This window comes from Glandiceps talaboti, chromosome 23, assembly GCF_964340395.1.
Source record: "Glandiceps talaboti chromosome 23, keGlaTala1.1, whole genome shotgun sequence".
In the NCBI taxonomy this organism is placed as follows: Eukaryota; Metazoa; Hemichordata; class Enteropneusta; family Spengelidae; genus Glandiceps; species Glandiceps talaboti.
The window spans coordinates 4,465,339-4,485,452 of record NC_135571.1 but is presented as its reverse complement, the minus strand read 5'-3'; the positions used below and the strand labels follow the sequence as shown (position 1 = coordinate 4,485,452).

General features: G+C 35.7%; 1 protein-coding gene across 2 annotated transcripts in view; it reads left to right on the top strand.

The window, feature by feature from the left end:
* The first annotated feature begins 5,771 nt into the window (after positions 1 to 5,771).
* LOC144452849 (serine/threonine-protein kinase 33-like) overlaps positions 5,772 to 20,114 on the top strand; it is a 63,660-nt gene continuing 49,317 nt past the window's right edge. For both annotated transcript variants that reach the window (XM_078144031.1, XM_078144033.1), the window contains exon 1: positions 5,772 to 5,952. The gene's annotated coding sequence lies outside the window, so the exon portion shown is untranslated. The remainder of the gene's footprint in view (positions 5,953 to 20,114) is intronic.

Here is a 20,114-nt window from a genome sequence, read left to right as displayed (position 1 = left end):
TATCCATCGACAAACTTTGGTTTTCGTGGGCTTGGACTCCCTCCCTCCCCTCAAAAAGAGAACAAAAGACACATTGTATTCTGATATGACTCCTATTTTTGCAAAGTCCTGGATATATGAACATGTGATGTATCGCGTTTAGTGAATCCTTTTAACATCGTACAATTACGGTACAGTTGTAGGTATTTTTCTTTTACGTGTACGAAAAAAGTGATACTTTTACGTGATTACAGTCAAAATAAACAGTTGTTCATGCAGTACGCCGACCACTAAATTGCGATTGTATGGACTTTATTGCAACATTTTGCAAATATTAAACGAAAAATAAAATGGCCCGATTACAAATTACGAAAATACCCCTTGCCCACCCTCTAAATTGTCAGGTCAGGTCAGGTTATTAATGTATGTGTAGGTCAAGCTCAAGCTATGTCAAGTAAAGGTAGGGCAAGCTCAAGCTATGTCAAGTAAAGGTAGGTCGGGAACAAGTGTAGGTAAGTAAGGTCAATTAAAGGTAAATCAATAGACAAGTTGAGTCGAGGCGAATCAAGAGTTAAGTCATGAGTCAGTGTCAAGTGTAAACAATCCAACTGGCATGTAATCCAGGCTAGACCGATCGCGTTCTCTAAGTTATTGTTTCTCCAAAAGCTAATAGTCTACATTTTGAGGTTGACATTTTTTCAACGTGATGAAGTATCGTCTCTAGAATACAGAATGCTGTAGTAATATTACTCCCAGCAGGTTGATAACCAGCTTGTGGGGGTGTATGATATTTTCTTTTCGAGGAGCCTTGGTTGTGGGCGATGAGAAATACACAGGTCAAAGAGTTTTTGCAAAGTCAGTAGCAATGTAATTCCCCTTGAAAATTGGAACAAGATACGCACACATATCGCTAACGACAGGAGACACGTTATGAATACAAGATTATAGTGGGAGTACTAGAGCTGGAGGGGCAAATTGTGATGGGATGGGGGGGGGGCACAAAGACTTATTTTTGTGATAAGCAGATTCTTTAGTCATCAAATGAATTTTTTTCATTTTTCATGGTACAAATGTCATGTATATTCTCGCGTGCTCAGTAAAGTGCACACACCCGTCACTCGTTAGCCACTTAAGAATGATGAATAAGAACAAGACAAATACCTCTATTAATTTATAAGTTTATGTACTACACCACCGATTAAAATTACCTTCCTAATTTTTACTCGTTTAAGTATTAATATTTAACTCATCACCGCTTGCAATCTATTAAATACAACATAATGAATCTTACAGAGTTCATATGACGAACAGAATGTTTGAATCGTCCTAACCAATCGCCAGATCATAGTGCTAGAATGTATTTCGTGCAACCATAGAATGTAAAAACAATATCAAATGTAATAAATGTATTTCATGTATAAAGGTATTAAATGTAATAAATGTATTTCATGTATAAAGGTATTAAATGTAATAAATGTATTTCGTGTGTAAACTTTAACTTTGCTTACAAATACCAAAGGCAAGATTGTGTTTCAAAATAACGATAGCCGACTAAGAATTAATTAAATTTTTCCTTTAATTATGTACTTAATTAAAAAGTTAATTAAAAACTTCGAACCTTGCTCTTTTCTATTTTCATGACTAAATACAATTCGATACGGTTTAAAATGACGGCGGCTGATCTAAAATTTAATTAAAATTCTTTCATAATTAATTAATTACTGAATGTCTACACCGACTTTTTTTTATCCATTACTCATGTTTGAGTAAAAGTCAGCCCTCACGCATGGATTGAAACTATTCTCACAAAAAACTGAAATCTGCGATGTCTCAATGATGCTGCGGTCTGTCGTGCGCGCGCGTCGAGTTCGCCTACTAACGCCGTAGTCAGGAGGTCGTGGGTTAAAATCGCACTAGAGTGACCGGGAATTTTTCTGTAGTAAGATTCCACTACATTGAGATCGTTTTTGTGATGTGTGTTTGGATCTAATTGGCGTGGGTCATACGCATGTCTGTAGAATTTCGCATGGGGTTTACTTTATTTTTCTATAAAATCTGATTTTTCCTATAAAATCTGATTTTCCCCACACCATGTATTATTTCATTTCCATGACGTTCATTCTTACTAGTTATATACACACTGTGTGGCGAGACAATTTAGTACAGATAATGACGTTACACATAATGTCAAAGGTCATCCGTCTTTCCCGGAAGTGAAAAGCGCAATACTCGCAGCCAACAAATTTAACCACGGCACAATAGCACGTACGAACGAGAAGCATGGCTACTGGTTTCACAGACAGAAGTCTACTGGATCAAATCGACGAAGATTTGGCTTGTCAAATTTGTTTGGAGCGGTTTACAGACGCAAGAGCACTGCGGTGTCAACATACATTTTGTAAAGAATGTTTGGAAAACATGAGCCGAAATAGTCGCTTGTTGAAGTGTCCTACGTGTCGGGACTTGACACCGGTTCCACTTCAGGGCATTGACCAGCTACCTAAAAACTACCATATCAATAGTTTGGTCGATTTATTGAGACAGCGAGAGGAGCAACAGGGTGAGAATCATGGCGAAGTATGTGCTGGGTGTGAAGGAAGAACTGCAACGACAAAATGCATCGATTGCGCAGTTCATCTGTGCGTGGGTTGCGGCAATGCACACAAGAAAGGCAAGTACAGAAATCATATGCAAATATCATTACTGGAGTATGGACGCCGAGAAAGAATAACATCGTCTCAAAGACTAGCCGAATATTGCGAGAAACATCGAACGGAACATCTTCAGACATTCTGCAATCTTTGTAGAGTCGCAATCTGTCGTGAGTGTAGCATTACGGAACACAGCGCCCCCAACCATCAACAAGTGCCCTTGAAGGAAGCGGTTGAAAACCTAGTTTCAAGGATCGGAGCTCGAGAAGAAAAACTAAAACAACGGAAGAAGATAACTAGAAATAGAAAAGCAAGTCTTGAACAAGTTTCACAGAAACTCTCAATAATTCATAGTACAGAGAAAGAGAAAGTGTCGGCTGCTTTGGAGAAAAATCGGTACAAAGTGAGAGAAATGATGAACGATATAATTCGGAAATTGGAAGAAGATGCCAAAGAGAAATTAGATCTTTTAGATGCAGAATATATGACAGAAAGTGGAATTCTGCAAGACAAATTGAAAGAGTTGCACAAAGTTGACAGAAAGCTGGAAACCACAGGTTTATCGGCTGAAGAAGCACTACACTATGACAGTACTACCCGACTGCTGAGTAGAGAGGAGATTTTGCTTGCAGATTTTGATGACGTCATAACTATGACAGATGATCTGTGTATACAAAGCCCGGAGAGTCCCAATGGACAGAACAAAAAGCGAGCACGTTCTCCTGCAAGTGTGTCAAGAATAGCGCCCCCAAGTGGTAGAGGTGTGCTAGATCGGTATTTAAAAAGAAAAGAAGATGAATCATCAGTGGGAAACGATGAGGGCGCTGTTCAGTTCGTCAGGTTTGTTCCTGAGAACTGTGTTGATGAGTTGGCCAATGAACTTGAAAGAAAGCAATATGTAATTGGACGTATCATGCCACGTTCAGTTTCGCCACACACTTTTGTGCCAGAATCGCCATCAGCTTGTAAACCGCAGTAAAGTGCCAATACATGAAATATTGTTTGAGTGTGTGGTGTGTATCTGTAATTCTCAGGACATGACTTCGTCTGACTGGGCACATAGTACAGGTATACATATCAGGTGTGTTAGGGACTATCGCACAATGTCACACAAGCTCAATAAATAAACTTGGTTCCTTTAGAATGAAACCCCTTTCCCCCTCCTTCTAAACGAACGTTCACAAGTGCAACATCGACACATTTATATATGATGTAAGCCATGATAAAAATTGTAGCGGTTATGTCACTACGATTGATGCAATGTAAAAACATAGTAAAGACAGTAAAATATTAACTAGAAACCCAGCACTGTATATCACATTAGTAGTAAATTTTAATCAACTTATCAACATCTCAGGAGTAAATGCAGAAGCTGTTATTATTGAAGGCGTTTTTGAAATTTGGTTAGAAATGTGAAAATGAAGTTCAGCAGTTGCATTGATGACAGACTCCCTCCCCTCTAAACGAACAGAGTTTGTTTATAGAGCTTGTGTGACATTGTGCAATGATTCAATAGGATGTCTTACCAGTAGTCACAAAAAAATACAGGAAACAAGAAATGTGTTCATCCGGTTTTGATGGGAAAGGGACTAAGTACAACAAAACGTAGAAATGCACTGCAATTTGTCTGTAAAGTTCATAATTTTGATCCTCCAGTTTCACATTTTTGTAGAAATTTTGATAAAAAGTACAAAAAAAATTTGAAGTATTTAAATTATGTTTTAGAGTTATTCATACTCTTAGATTTCTAATCTCTTGTGATAACTTTTTTTGATACAAAAAAATGTACGTAGAAAATCATGTCATCATCTGTTCCTTTTGGTCTATAACGGGAAATTCTTGTCTGAAGTAATATTCAAACTAAAACCCAAAAGAAAATATTTACAGTGAAAGAGGATGAAATGTGCAAAACAATAGCAAAAATATGACATAGAGGGTGCACTTCATGCCTATAGCCAGGATATGGTAATGCTTATATTTTCAAAAGTGATATAGGGAATCTTGATTTTTGTGCTTATAGCGCCCTCTATGGACAAATCTACACAATGATAACATACAAGTTTGTGTTTTGCGTTCAAATTTTACAATTAGGTTTCTGTCAGTAAGAAAACAACAAAAGTGACACTTTTTTGTACAGTAGTTTACAATTACATACAGGTGTGCATACAGGTACTGTGAGGTATACAGTGATGTCAGTAGTTAGTCGTCACTGTCACATGGCTGAAAATGGTTGGATTTACTAATAAAATCAATTTGACGCGTTAGCTTGTGTTCACCTCGGTTTGTCGTGTGTGTGTGTGTGTGTGTGTGTGTGTGTGTGTGTGTGTGTGTGTGTGTGTTAGTAAAATAGGCACTGTATAAAAAAATTATGCATGGATTTCTATATCCTAACAAAATGTTGACGACGATTGCTGATGAGACAAAGATGAGTTAAGTAGATTATAGTAGAATCTCAATAGAATCTAGATTTTAGTGATGTTATATAGTATGGCATTACTAGACTTAGCCGTTGTGTGCCAATCATTGAGGGCGCCCTTCTTTGATTTTTTTATTTAGTTATTGGCTTATAAAGAGAACTGTTCAGTGTTGATAGAGGTATGCTTTACTAGCATGAGCCATTGAGTTCCAACCACTGAGGGCACCCTTCTTTCATTTTTGCTTTGTGTGCAGTTACTGACAATTTTTCTGCTTAGTGTTGACAGAGGTGTGTGTTTCTGTCAACAACAACAACAACAACAACAACAACAACAACGACAACAGCAACGACAATGACAATAACCATCATGATTGAGTACCAACCCTTTGGGGGGGCGCTTTGTTTCCTTTTGTATATAGTCCAAAGCTTATTGGGAGAACTGCTCAGTGTTGCTGCTCATATCAGTTTAAAGTGTATCCCGTTTGTAAAAGTCGTCAAAAAGAAATAGAAAAATGTCATTCTTGCTGTTAAAAACATAAATAGTAAAACCAAACAGTGGATCACTGTCTATGCTAAAACCTCTGTTGTAAACAATGTCATTTCCGAGAGTTGAGGTCAGCAGTTTTGAATGGCCCCCTCTAGTGTTGTAAAACTGTCAACCAATCGACTGTGTAATGCGTAGTAATGATGCGCAGACAACCATAACAATCTTGAAGAAATGCCGTCGAAGTCGGGGATGAAAAACACAGGTATTGCTGGGATTTCGAGAAGATTTTGAAGCCCTCCAAAGACTGTCCGTCCTAAAAATGTTCGCTAGATGAATTCAAGCCTTACCTTTACTTTGTTTGAATGGGAATTTTGACGAGTCAAGGCGAACGAGACGACGAAGTCAACACCGGACGGCAGGTAAGCGACTGAAAAGTTGTTTGACTCGGACACCTGTCAGGGTCGCCATTCAATTTTTGTCCCCAAAACTCATAGAAAAATACGAATAGAAAGTGTTGTATGTCAATTTAGTGCTCATTATTGGAGGTTATTTATAATCTGCAGTGACTCGTTCGCCATATTTGTAATTGTTAAGGGAAAGATAGCCTCTGTCACCCACGATCGACAAACAAGGTCGGCTGACATCGCACCGGGGAAACGTACACAACGTCTCTTTGTAAATATGTCAAACTTCGTGTCTCGGAACAATATCATTAAGATATCACAGCTAAAGACATGTTTACAAGGGCAATTTAGGCTAAAATTGAACCATTTACTGTGATATTACGACTTGACATCATTCGGTCCAGGAAAAACAGACCAGATGAATCGACTGCAAGTGAAATATTCATGTCATTCCCATACCAACCGGTGTAAACTAAGTGCGGAGATTGAACTGTGAACCCGACCATATCGAGGACGACACATTAATTTGTCTGTGATTAATTACATGATCGTTTTGTCAGCCACGGTCGAGTGATTAACTGAATACATCCCAGAAACGTATACATATATATTTTTTTCGATACATTTAAAAAGAAAAGTGACATTTTAAGTGGACTTAATACAAATAAAGCAATGTTTTGACAGTTTGTTGACCGAAGTTAATGATCATGTCGTGCAAAAACATTTAGATTGTCTACCGTTCTGTACATTGAATATTTACAGATATTGGAAATTTAATAAATAGCAACTACATATTGTTCATTTATTTTCAACCTTGTACAGATGTGATTAAATCGGATTTGTTTTGTGTAGATTTAAATTATAGAATCTGATGTTCACTCTATTGTTTTCCTTGTTGAGTCAGCCATGTAGAAAGACAAATGATTTGGTCGTTAGGTTGTCCGTTGATTATTAAGATGACACTAATTCCGAGGGATTTCTGTGATTCTTGTTGAACACTAACAATGTGCAGTATGCTGCTGTTTATTCAGATCGAAGAATTCTAATGTCGACTGAGACCCTGTTTGTTTTATTTGTTAAATTTGTCTCCCGTACTATTGTGTCTTTTTCCGAAGGTTTACTTCCCAGTATGACGTCTGGTGTCCTTACATAGGTCCTACCATTGATTTTTTTTCTTAACATGAGTTCTTGAACAAAATCAATCTTGTCGCTAAGTTTTAGAGAATCGACCTCCAGTTTGCATTTTTTTTGTGACTGCAGAAATATTTCAGATGAACACCACTGAGAATAGTCAGATAAAGGAATCAAAGGACTTATTGTGGTAGTCTGTGGGGTTAGTAACAGCTGGGGCAGTACTCACGTTGTATTTTAATCTCATTAGTTCCCAAAGGTGAAGGTCTTATGCTAAATAGTTCTGTCAGTGCCCAGTTAGAATTGAATTAAAAAATTACCTTCTTTGTTGGTGGTTTCCTCATTTTTTTACATCACTCGTAGACTACACCCATAAGCACGTGCACATGTTTTATACACCGCTCATGTGTTGCCCAGATGGAGTAAAAATGACAGATTGAATAAAGTGAAAAACTTTTACGAGTGATTTGGTTTACTTATTAAAGCTACACTAGCTGCAACTGGAATTTAAAAAAAAAAGTTTTGTTATAGATGTAATTGTTTTAGTCGTAATATCATACACCCTGCAGAGTATTGAAACACCTAAGAGGAAACATATTTGTGTAGCAATACATATATAGTATGGTGCAATATGTTGAATCAATTGATTTTAGGTCCATACCTAAAACTCAGCACCCTCAATAAATCATGATTTTCAACTTATTACTATACTACTTATAGATAAAATAGACCTCTAAGTAACATGTACAATGTTCTCAGTAAATATATTGTTGGTTGTCGGATCTAAAAAGTAAATACCCAAGTTACAGCTAGTGCAACTTTAACATATATAGATAATACATGTACATGTATTAAAGTACTGAACAAGGGTATCAATAAACCACTTAATCTTAAAATTTTGAACTCCCTTTTGATATAATGAAACTATTAATCCAAATCACTATGTTTGTGCATCAATACAGTCACTTTATGAATAAATTATATACACCCTTAGTTACTGTAACTAACTGGCAACTACAGAATGTGTTCCCGGTCGCCAAGATTCCTTCTGAAAAATCTTCATAAATTTTTGGGTAAATAAGTTACTGCTTTAAAAACAACAAATTATTTTGAGATAACACCTAATTACAGGCATACATAGAATCAACAGTCAGACTTTCAACATGTTAAAAAAGAATTCTTGTGAGAATATGTTACTATGTAAATATAATTTTTGTGTTTTTGGAAGAAAATTGGAAAGGTAACGTGATATAGTTACAGTTCGTTGGGTTTTGACGGTCGCAATTATTTATGGTACATTGTTTTCCTGTATTTTGTGAAGGTATCCATACTTTGTTAAGGTATTCCAATACTTGTTGAAGGTATTCACATACTTTGTGAAGGTACATTTGTATTCCCATAGGGATGTGTAAAAATTGGAAGTGATGTCTCTGGATATTTAGTACAATCTATAATGCAATCAATGTTATACAATGTAATGGTATACACAACCTCTTCTGACTATTCACCTCACCTTCAGGGTTACCATGACAACGTAGTTCCTATATACTCTGTCAAGTTTACTGGATTAATTTTTGAGCAATTTATTATAATTAGTTGTAAAAATTCTTCAAGTTTGTGTGCATTTTTCACAGGGAACAGTTTAGAAGCCCGGTAATAGAGCAGTGAAAATTGTTAAATCGCTTGATTTTGGTAGATTTATGTACGTTTTACCTACTTGAACTATGTTAAGTTGAACTGAAAAAACTACACAGGAACAAATCTATCATTACATGTATATTTATAATGATTTGAGATAAGATACAGAGATTTGTGGTTACTTTGGGATTTCTGTACAGAAGAGGCATCATCAAAAATAAGTTCATAATCAAATTCTGTGTTCTGTAACTTCACAGCTATTCTTTTTTGTCAGACGTTAGTTTCGTACGACTTAGAAAACAAAAGATACCATCTTAACGAATGAAGTATGAGTTGATCTCTTGTTACTTAACAACCAGTCAAATCGGTGGATGACTCTAAAAGCAAGGTCAACAACCTAAACTATAAGATATATATACATGTACCTGGTCATCTAAACAACAAAACCAATACAAGGGTAGATTTTTACTATTTTGATCAGATTAGCATGATATTCACATATTTTACTTGTGTACACTCAGACTCTCAGAGATTGTGCTGCAGGTTGTGTAGTATAGCTGATAGTAATGACAAGAGTCCTGACATTGATATAGCCCTAAGACATGGCTTGGTCTTCCTATCTTAATAAGCTTGGTGTAGAGAGCTTCTTGAGGTGACTAAGACCACCAGTCTGTGGGTGTAGAGAGCTTCTTAGGACGGTAATACCAAGACAAATCTCTGAGCTAGAGAGCCTCTGGGGATAATAACACCAAGACAAGTTTCTGGGTGTGGAGAGCTTCTTGGGACAGAATACCAAGACAAATCTCTGAGCTAGACAGCTTCTGGGGATAATAACACCAAGACAAGTTTCTGGGTGTAAAGAGCTTCTTGAGAAAATAACTCCAAGACAAATCATTTGGTATAGGGGGTTCTTGGGATAGTAATACCAGGTCTCTGTGCAATAAACAATTATGGCCTCCTGCTATTTCATCAATCCTAATAAGATACAAAATGTAGGTCTAAATTTCAGAGATGTCTTCCAGGCTTTAACCCTTGCAGCTTCTAGAGTTACTCAACAAAATTAAATTTGTTAATATAAGAAACTACATACACATTACCAGTTATAGTGCCGGTATGTTCCCAACGTGTACATGTAGCAAACTGGAGTTTAGGTTCTGTGTCAAGATTATAAACACTGTGTTTTCTTGTGAGTCAACAGATACAGTGAGGTACAGAGGAACAAACGTTTGGTGTCTTCAAAGGTTGTTGTGTCAGTGGTGTATCAAATTAGTCTTCTTGCTCCCTAGGGGGTATTTGTTGGTACACAACTATGTACAAGTTGGGTGAATGGGATTGAGGACACACTGCTCATTACATGTACATTTGAAAATCCTCCCTAATTTACTGTTGCAGTCTTTGTATTGAAGCTTATTAAGACAAACCCAAACCACATCCTTGACTCGCAATATGTAGGATACTATTACATATATAAGGAAATTGTCGTAAATAAACTTTTTTTTCATGTGCATTTTCGGCTGTCATTTTCTAGCAATCATTGAAATACTTGTACATAATTTATGCATGACAACATTATTATATAAATTAGCAGCCATACAGTATGAAATGTCTTAAAGGGCCATGTTTCAATCCCGTGTCATCGCATTAATTATCTTACTAAGGATTACACAGGATAATTCTTTTGTTTTGGATTAATTGTTTGTATAGCTCTGCCATCTAACCTTATTCCATACCTAGATCGTGATCCTAATCCTATGTGGGCCTTTAGATACTGAAACAGTCACGGTATTATGATTTAGATCAAATATGGTGACAAAACATACTTCAATAAATTTAAATCTGTTATTTGAGTCTCTGTGTGAACAGAAGTTTATGTTAATATTCCAGTTTTGCAATATTTCAGTAACTAGAACCATTTTGTCAGGCGTAGAAAGACAATGCTTGGTCTGTTCCTATTATCATATATCAATCTATGTAACAGATAATACAACCCGTCAAGAATTCAATTTATTATTTAGAATACCTGTGTTGAATGTGGTGTACAGTAACTGAAAAATGGGGTTGGTACAAACACTGGTGGCTACAGAAATGAGAAAGAGAATAGTCTGGACACAAAACCCATGATTAGAATTGATAAGAAAGAATTAATAATACAGTCAGTAGTGGGTGTTTTCAGTAAATATCCGACTTTTCAACAGGTGTTTCAACCAAGTTAATACATGCCCAGTATTGTGCAAAGTATGTTTACTTTTCATTAAAAATACCAAATCTAATTTGAAAGTAGAGTTTTGCAAAGGTAATAAATAGGTAAGCTACATACATAATTTATTGGGTGAACATAAAATCCATGATTGAAATTGGTCAAAAGAATTAATAATACAGTTTGAACCAGTCATAAATGTTTTGGATGAATAATTCACTGTTTCACAGTTGTTCCGACAATGGTATTTAATTTCTGGATATTAAAAAAAAATTGATGTAATTTGAAATTGGATATCCAGTTTTCGAAGGGTAGTAAGGTCATAAGATCTACCTGTGTCTGTATTTTGTGGCGCCACCATCATCGTAAACCACAGCCTCTTTTACGACACTGTCCAAGATGTGCCCAAGAGGCGTTATCGCAGTGTCACAGAAGAAATAACAGCTTTGGTTTGCGAGAATGTGTCGCCACCAAAATTATGATAAACTTAAAGTGGTACATGCTAAGTTTATAAACTTTTTACTCAAGTGAAAATACTTAAATAAAACCTTGATTAAACTGTTTTAGTATAAAACTAATGTTGATGCATACCTTTTATGACATTAAAATTGTTGTCTGGCATTGATAGAATAGTTTATTGTATGGTAGGGATATGTATTATAAACTACGTCATCAGATCATCATTTATAAGCTGCATCTTAATACTACATTTTAGTTTAGTCAATAGTACCACATACTTCAGTAAGTAGAATACTGTGAGTACCTTTGACATGCAGGAAAAATCGTGTCCCAAAATGTAAAAACTTGTAACCCTTGAATTAAAGTTATACTTGGTTTCCTTCCTCTGTTAAACAGCTCACAAACCATATTTTTATCAAAATACAAATAAATCAAAGCTTTGTACTGCACCAAAATACTTGGATTATAAATCTTAGCTTTCGACCCGAGTCCTCAGGTGTTCTTCAGGGATGTGACGTCATACGTTGTTTACACATGCGTGTCTTCAGAACATTGTCCCAGACAGGTGATAAAGTGTATCGGCCCGCGTCTCTGTTTAGTAATGGTTTTAATGTTCTGATATATATGGTTTCTTTGATTTCCCCTAACAAACCAGTCTGGTTCCATATCCAGGATGGAAACATTCTCCATGTCAATTCTATGTCCAGGACGATCTTTATGAATGTGTTTGGAAACTTCCGATGATGCACAACTAGGACCATCTCATTATTTCATAAACAAGGACTTGGCAAATGTTGTTTCACATTGGTTTTTCATGTAGGAAGCCATGATAAAATTATTTTGTAAATTAAAAATCCAAAATAAATACCCAATCCTCATCCATATGGCCATTTTAATAAATGATTACTCAGTAATGTAATGTTAATGAGACATAATTTGTTTACAATTCAGATTAACTTTATCTTAGTAATAAACTGTTTTGTCACCAGATCAGCTATTTGATAGTGTCAGATAGACTTAATTTATATTGTAATAAAACTGTTATCTATGGTCAGGTATTTGATAGTCTAGTTCTTAAAACAGTATCATTACAATTTACACCACCCACTTGCAGTATAGTCAAAGTTGGTAACTCTAGAAGTCTTGAGATGCAATTTAAAATTCATCTATGATCTACAGTCACCCACACAGTCATTAACATCATGTCTTTGTTAATCAATCACAAAATTCTAACCAATAACCAGTCCCTCATAAAGTTAGTGTTTATTGGGACAGTTATGTAATGTCCAAATATGGTACATTTGGATCAGGATGCTAATTATACACTGTTCATGTTAATACTATAACAGTTGGGGTTCACTGATTGGATGAACAATTTTTTTTGTGCTGATTGAGGGACTTTGATCACATTGGGGGACAGTTTTTTGGGTGCGAACCCAAAAATCAATTTTAATTTTCTTGAACAAAGTTACAGCAAAAAGTTTAAGATTGTTATTTCTGACGTCCAAACTGTGTTGAGGATGACATCATATATGTACACACACTGAACATAACATTGAATATTTTGAATGGATAGATTCAATAACATGAAAATCAGGTGCAGTCTTGTTTTGCAATGTTGTTTTACCCTGGGGCTGTTTACTATATGTACCATGGTACCATGAAGTTGTATACACTTGTGCGTTCTTTCCTTTAGAAAATGGAGGAAGTCTTAAAATTTAAAAGACTGAAGTTATAGAGTTAAAGAGATTTTATAGGGTTTGTGTAGTAACCACTGATGTGTGTAGAAATAACATAACGAAATATTCACTGCTCCTGTAGGTAATTCCAATTGTAGAATATTGGTAGTGAAGTAGTACCATGGTATCAAGTGGTGTCGTGTACTTCAACTGTCATTTTTGTTGAAAATGGAGGAAGTCTTAAACTTCAAAAGACTCAAGTTATGAAGTGAAAGAGGTTTTATAGGGTTTGTTGTAACCACTGATGTGTGTAGATATAGTGTAATAAAATGTTCACTGTTGTCGTAATGTGGTGTCAACCTTGTCATCAAATGGATTGACGAATGTCATGCAACAAGAACTTTATGGTTTTGTGATGTGTTTGAATGAATTTCTTGTATGGTTTCATTATACAGTTAATTTAGTCTAACTTGTACCACTGGCAACCCAGAGTTACATGATTCATGTTTGGTTTATGTTCGATGGTGTGTCAATCTACAGTTGCAAATCATGTTAGGTTTATGTTCGATGGTGTGTCAATCCACAGTTACGAGTCATGTTTGGTTTATGTTTGGTGGTTTACCCTTACTCCTGACTCCCTAGTCTTATTACAAATGTGTCTCTATCAATCACTTAGTCCCATATTCTACATTCATCCAAAACTTTCAGGTTAACAGTTACAACATGTAACTTTCTACTTAGTCTTTGAAGACAATAGCAACTGGACTGGATATGGCCAGCTATGCATTCAGCATAGAATAGTAATTACATTAGCACCTAGCAAACAATACAAGTTACTTGTTCATTGTTATACCATGCATGCCTGGCTCAGTCTCCTATTGTGTCAAGGGATGACAGTCTCTCACTATTGTTTTCACATTATTGTTGCATTCAGAGTTGCATCTATTGCTCAATCTCAAATTCCTCAAACTCTGCTCTAGTCTTCATAGCAGGTTGGATAGTCAACCTTGCAATTCTGGAAAGAACACTTGGTACAGGTCAACAACCCAGTTTTCTATGCAGGACAATTCTACATTGATGGTCTATTGCTCAATCTCAAATTCCTTGTTTAGCTCAGACTTCACTTTAGCTTCCATAGACGACTGGGTGGATTTAAAGAAAATTGGTCCAAATAACAGCAATTCAGAATATCGATTCATATTTTGTATATTTCGGAACAAATAACTCGTATTTTTTGGGGACTTAGAATGACTAGGGTATAAATTCCATATTTTCTCTTTGAGGATGTACAACTTGGCTTCCATGTAACATGATAGAAGTGAATCTTTGTGAGTGAATCAATCTTGCTTCCTGGGCTGTTATCAGAACCTGAAGCAGTCACTAAGTATGTTGTTATCTACGTTTGTAAAGATTCACATGACATGACAGTTTTAATTGTCACCGACACCATTACACAGGAACGTCCCCAGGCAACCGTAGCTTTTGTATAGTCTCTGACGTTTTGAACTAAGAATCTCATAAACAAACATTGGTGGTAGAATTATCTAAACCCCTGGCACAACATGAAGCCTTTTCACTGTTCATTCTGGTGAGTCCTAAAGAATAGAAAAATGTTATCTTTTTCCTGTAATTAGGAAGAATTATCAGTTTCCTATATTGTTGAATAATTACTTTAAAATTTGGATCCTTCTGAGGGTTTCATGTGAACCTTACATTCATGTATGTAGAGTGTGTCTCGGAAATAAACCCTTGGAAGTTTTGCTGTTACTTTGTTCAAGAAAATGCCAACTTATTCTCAGCTAAACATATCAGTAAATACAATCTGTAGTCATCATACACATTTTTGAAACAGAAGTCAAAATGATATCAAAGTTTAGTCATTCTAGAATCCAATATGGCCACCAAATCCAATATGGCCGCCAATCCAATATGGCCACCGAATACTGTTATTAACTCTATGGGAAAATAAATGATTGTTGATTTCCTTGAAAACAAGATGGTGAACCCCCCAATATAGTATTATTATTTAAAAAAGACTAGAAACAAGCTTTCATGGCAAAGTTTTGAGAGATTTGAAGAACTTTGGGAAATTTGTCCCCGAGGTGCATTCTATCTTCACTTGTTACCAGCAAACAACAAACAAAAGTAAATGGAAACTAACTACAACTTAACCAGATTTTCCAGTCATATACCTTGGGTTCATGTTTCATGATAAATTATGGCATGTCATACATACGTACACACACACACACACACACGCACGCGCGCGCACGCACACACACACACACACACACACACACACACACACACACACACACACACACACACACACACACACACACATACATACATACATACATACATACATACATACATAAAAAGAACAATTTTATCGGATTTCTGTCAGGGCTTGGTATTAGCAATGTATTGTTTATTAAAATTATAATGTGGGAGCCTGTAGACCAATGGAAATCAATAGAAGTAGCTGAAACAGTTCACTTAGCTAAATCTGACTAACTAGCACAGAAATTAAATTCAAGCCAAGTTGCAGGCATCAAAATTAGCAATAGTCTGGGGCAAATAGAATTCTACACATTGTGTCTAGATTACTATCTTTGTAAGATGGTAGTCTAGTAGACCAATGGAAATCAATAGAAACTTATAGCCCAGAGACATAGCTAATTGGCTTGACAATGTCATCGACCAGAACAAGCTAGTAATGTTGAGTCGCATAGACAAGTCTCTAGGCTATAGAAAATCTAACTGAGATAGTTCACTTGACTAAATCTGACTACCAAGCCTGTCGATGTTGTTGATCTGTGACTATGATAGTTCTCACCTACAGGAGAGCTACATGTATCATAGCACAGATCAGTCACATAGACTGGACAGTGATGACCAAGCCTGTCTACATTGTTGATCTGTGACTATGATAAAAGTTTCAAACTCAGGTAGATAATAAATTGGCCTATAGGCAGTCTTGTTGCTAACGTTTGTGGGAACCGTGGTAACAGTAACTAAGGAAATATCAGATATAACTTACATATAGTGATATACACTTTCAATTTCCATACCATGCAGTGAAATACAGGGGAAACCCTTACAAAGACACAGGCAAGGAACTCGGGATGAAATTCATGGTCGGAAAATAATACATGTACCTGCTTATTGCTCTTAAAGGCCAAGGTATCTAACAGGTAGATGATAAAAAATGTACCTGATTATTGTATAACTAACCATAACTTTTAACATTTAGAAATATTTGTATTCTATGTATTGTAAAGTGCCTTGTTCTACTTGCTAGTTTTACGTATACCAACAGGCAAGTGGTTTAGCTACATCATATGTTTCTATACAAGCCACAATCCAACCACAGATATCAACACTTAACTGTACTAGCTTCCAAGAGCTAAGGATCATGACCTTTAACCCCATTGTAAGGTCACTGAATAATTCATTGAGATGATACAGCAAGTTCTGTTTCACTTGTTAAAAAATATATTACTGAAGATGTAATATAAATTCATGTGCAATAAATAATGGTTTGACCTTTGACCCACGTAAGCCAGAGCATTGCATTGTGGTATCACACATATGTACATGTATTAAAGTTTTGTGTGTCTGTAATTTCCAAGTGTCAATTCTTGATTTTAGTAAACTTATTAAATCTCAGGATATTGAGGAAATTTTATCTCAGCCTGAGCGTGAAGTTAAGATGCACCTCTCCCCCCCCCCACCACCACCACCACACACACATATATGTATCTAAAACAATTAATATTCAGGTGAGATGCATGCTGTCTTAAATTATTCTGGTATATGTCACAGCTTGTGTTGGTTCTCACTGGAATGGAATGTGGGTGTGTGGATGTACAGGTAGGTGGGTTTATTGGTGTGTGTATTTAGGAGAGGGAAGGGTGTTGTAGTAGCCAGTGCATCCTGATGTATAGAATATTGCATTTAATTAACATACTTGTGTGACTGGCATGACTATTGTTACTAAACAAAGACCTGGGTCTTTAAGTTTGTAAATGAATGTCTGTGTGAGTGTATGTATGTATGTATGTATGTATGTATGTATGTATGTATGTATGTATGTATGTATGTATGTATGTATGTATGTATGTATGTATGTATGTATGTATGTATGTATGTATGTATGTATGTATGTATGTATGTATGTATGTATGTATGTATGTATGTATGTATGTATGTATGTATGTATGTATGGATGGATGGATGGATGGATGGATGGATGGATGGATGGATGGATGGATGGATGGATGCATGCATGCATGCATGCATGTGTCTGTGTCTGTGTCTGTGTCTGTGTCTGTGTCTGTGTCTGTGGCTATCTGTGTCTGACTGTTGGGGGAGGTTAGGGGTAGGAGATGGTTTGCATTATCCACTGCATCCTGGCTTGTACTAGTTGTAGGTATTTCATAGAGCTAATTGTTAGCATACTTGTGTGGCTGGTGTGATTACTGTTACAAACAAATAGTAGGTCTTAAAAGTGTGCAATTGCCATGGACGTTGGGGTGGAGGGAGATGTCAGGGTGTGGGGTGGAGGGAGATGTCACAGGGTGTGGGGGTGGAGGGAGGTGTCAGGGTGTGGGGGCAGTGGGTTGTAATATCCAGTGCACCTGGCTTGTAGCTCATTGCATAGAGTTAATTGTTAGCATACCTGTGTGGCTGGTGTGATTACTGTTAGAAACACAGACTATGTGTAGGTCTTTAAAGTTTGTAAATGAAAGTGATAGTTGATCACTACTATAAACAGGTTGTATACACCATCTTTTCTTTGTGAAGGACAATCCTATTACCTTTGGAATCCAATACTTTATAGCCCCCAACATTTTTTGGCAGTGTGTATAACAACTTAACAATGTAAAATGACAGAGTTTTTATGGGTTGGTTGGTCAGTTTCACAATTGAATTCAATGTTGCGTGGTTGTGAACAGGACACTATTGTGTAGTTTGATGGGTGAGACGATGGTGAGTGGTTGGCACAGATAGAAGGTCACATTCCTGGCACTCTGTCTCAAAACAGACACAAAGTACATTCACAATATAGCACTTGATTTATAAATTGATCAAAGAGTAAGAGACCTTTCCAGTCAATTCTTCCCTCCAGCAATACAGTATTGTGTTTGATCACACTCTCACAAAATGGCAACAACATGCAATTTTTGCCAAAATTATTTAGCAAAAATTATAGATTTTCAAAATATTTTGCTACATTTATGTTTTATTTTAGATTCAAATGATAGAAATTATCATAATCAATAACAATATGTAAAAAAATACATTAGAATTGATAAAATTTCTAAAAAATGAAATTTTTCTTTTTTTTCAACATAACCTCTACTATAGAATTTCCTTTATTGAAGCTTCACATATAGATATTGGTATGTCGCAATGTGGCACTATGTATTCATAAAAAATCTTTTACATATAGAGACCTTATGTCATATAAAAATAATTATGAACTCATGCGATAAAGTACATCAGAGATCATCAACCCATGATGAAGTACCAGCAATGTGTACTTCTTTTCTAAAAATGCATGTGCACAAATTTTATTTTTTCTGAAACTTTTCGGTATTTCTGCATTTTATTTTAGACGTGAATTATTGAAATAATACTTACGAGTAAGAAAATGTCAAAATTTTAATTGTAAGATTGATGAACTTTATGGAAAAACAGTTAAAATATTGGACCAGGTGTAATTCAAAATAAATTCCCGTATAGAATTTCCTGTGTGAAAGTTCAACATACCCCTTGTCAAGGTGGTACTTGATCTATTTATTGATTGAAAACTACAAAACCCTTTCAATCAATTCTAACCCAAGCAATAAAGTACAGTTGTTGATCTTTACCCTATTTAACCATGAGCAACATGTACTTTTTCTCAAAAATGTGTGGACAAAATTTTTTGTTTTTCTGAAATTTTTTGGCAATTCTACACTCTATTTTAGATTTAAATCGTTTAAATGATCATTATCAGTATGGAAATTTCAAAAAATTATTCTAAAATTGATAAAATTCTGAAAAAAACCTAAAATCTTGATATAATTCGAATTTGGTTTCTCGCATATAATTTCCTGTGTCAAAGTTCAATTTACTCCTTGTGAAGGTACATCACAAAGTGTTAGTTGATATATAGAAATAATAGAAATTTACTACAAGACCTTTCCAACCAATTCTAACGGCAGCAATAAATTACTATGTTGATCTTTATACCATGAAGTGTTCAACTAGTATGCACTTTTTAGCATGTGTAAACTTTGCTGACAAAAATCACACTGCAGAAATAATCTTTCTGAATGAAAATTAATTTTTTTCTAAATTAATAATGATTCAAAAAAAAGTTTAAAATGTGTGTTAATTCTTCCTGCATTAATATATCTTTATGGCCCAAATGTGGCTTTTGTAGACTAAGGTTGGTGGAAGGTTTGCCCTTTGGAGTGCTCGTATATAATTCACATGGCGGTGTTTTCGGGGGTAGGGGTGGAGGGTGTTACTAACTATTTAAAATTAAAGGAAAAGTCTAGTCAGACTTATTTCTGTTTTTAGTACACTTGTAATTATTACTATCAGCTTTCATATGATTTTGGTTGTTGAAATAACACTTCAATAACTTACTCAACTTTGAAATCTTGTAAAAGAAAAAAACGTACTGCACTTGACTTGTGTTCAGCCATCTTGGGGATGCAAAGGTTTATGGGAATACCTCTGGTGATGACATCATATTCACCACAGTCTTGACACAAACTGACACAAATTGTTTTTGGTATGGGTGGTAAGCAGGTAAAATCTACAGGGATTCCCCAGTTATTTTACAAGGGTTCCCAAACAAAATAATGGTAGATGTATGGGAAACTATGCAACTTTATCCCCTTCTGTTACCGGGGTTCCCCAACCTAAAAACACTGCGAAGGGCAGAAATAAGCGTGACTGGACTTTTCCTTTAGACATATTATAGGAGAACTCTATAAAGATCTCTCTCCACCCTCTCCTTTTCTCCATTACCAAATAGAACAGAGAGTTACGGTTTTCAAGATGATGAATAT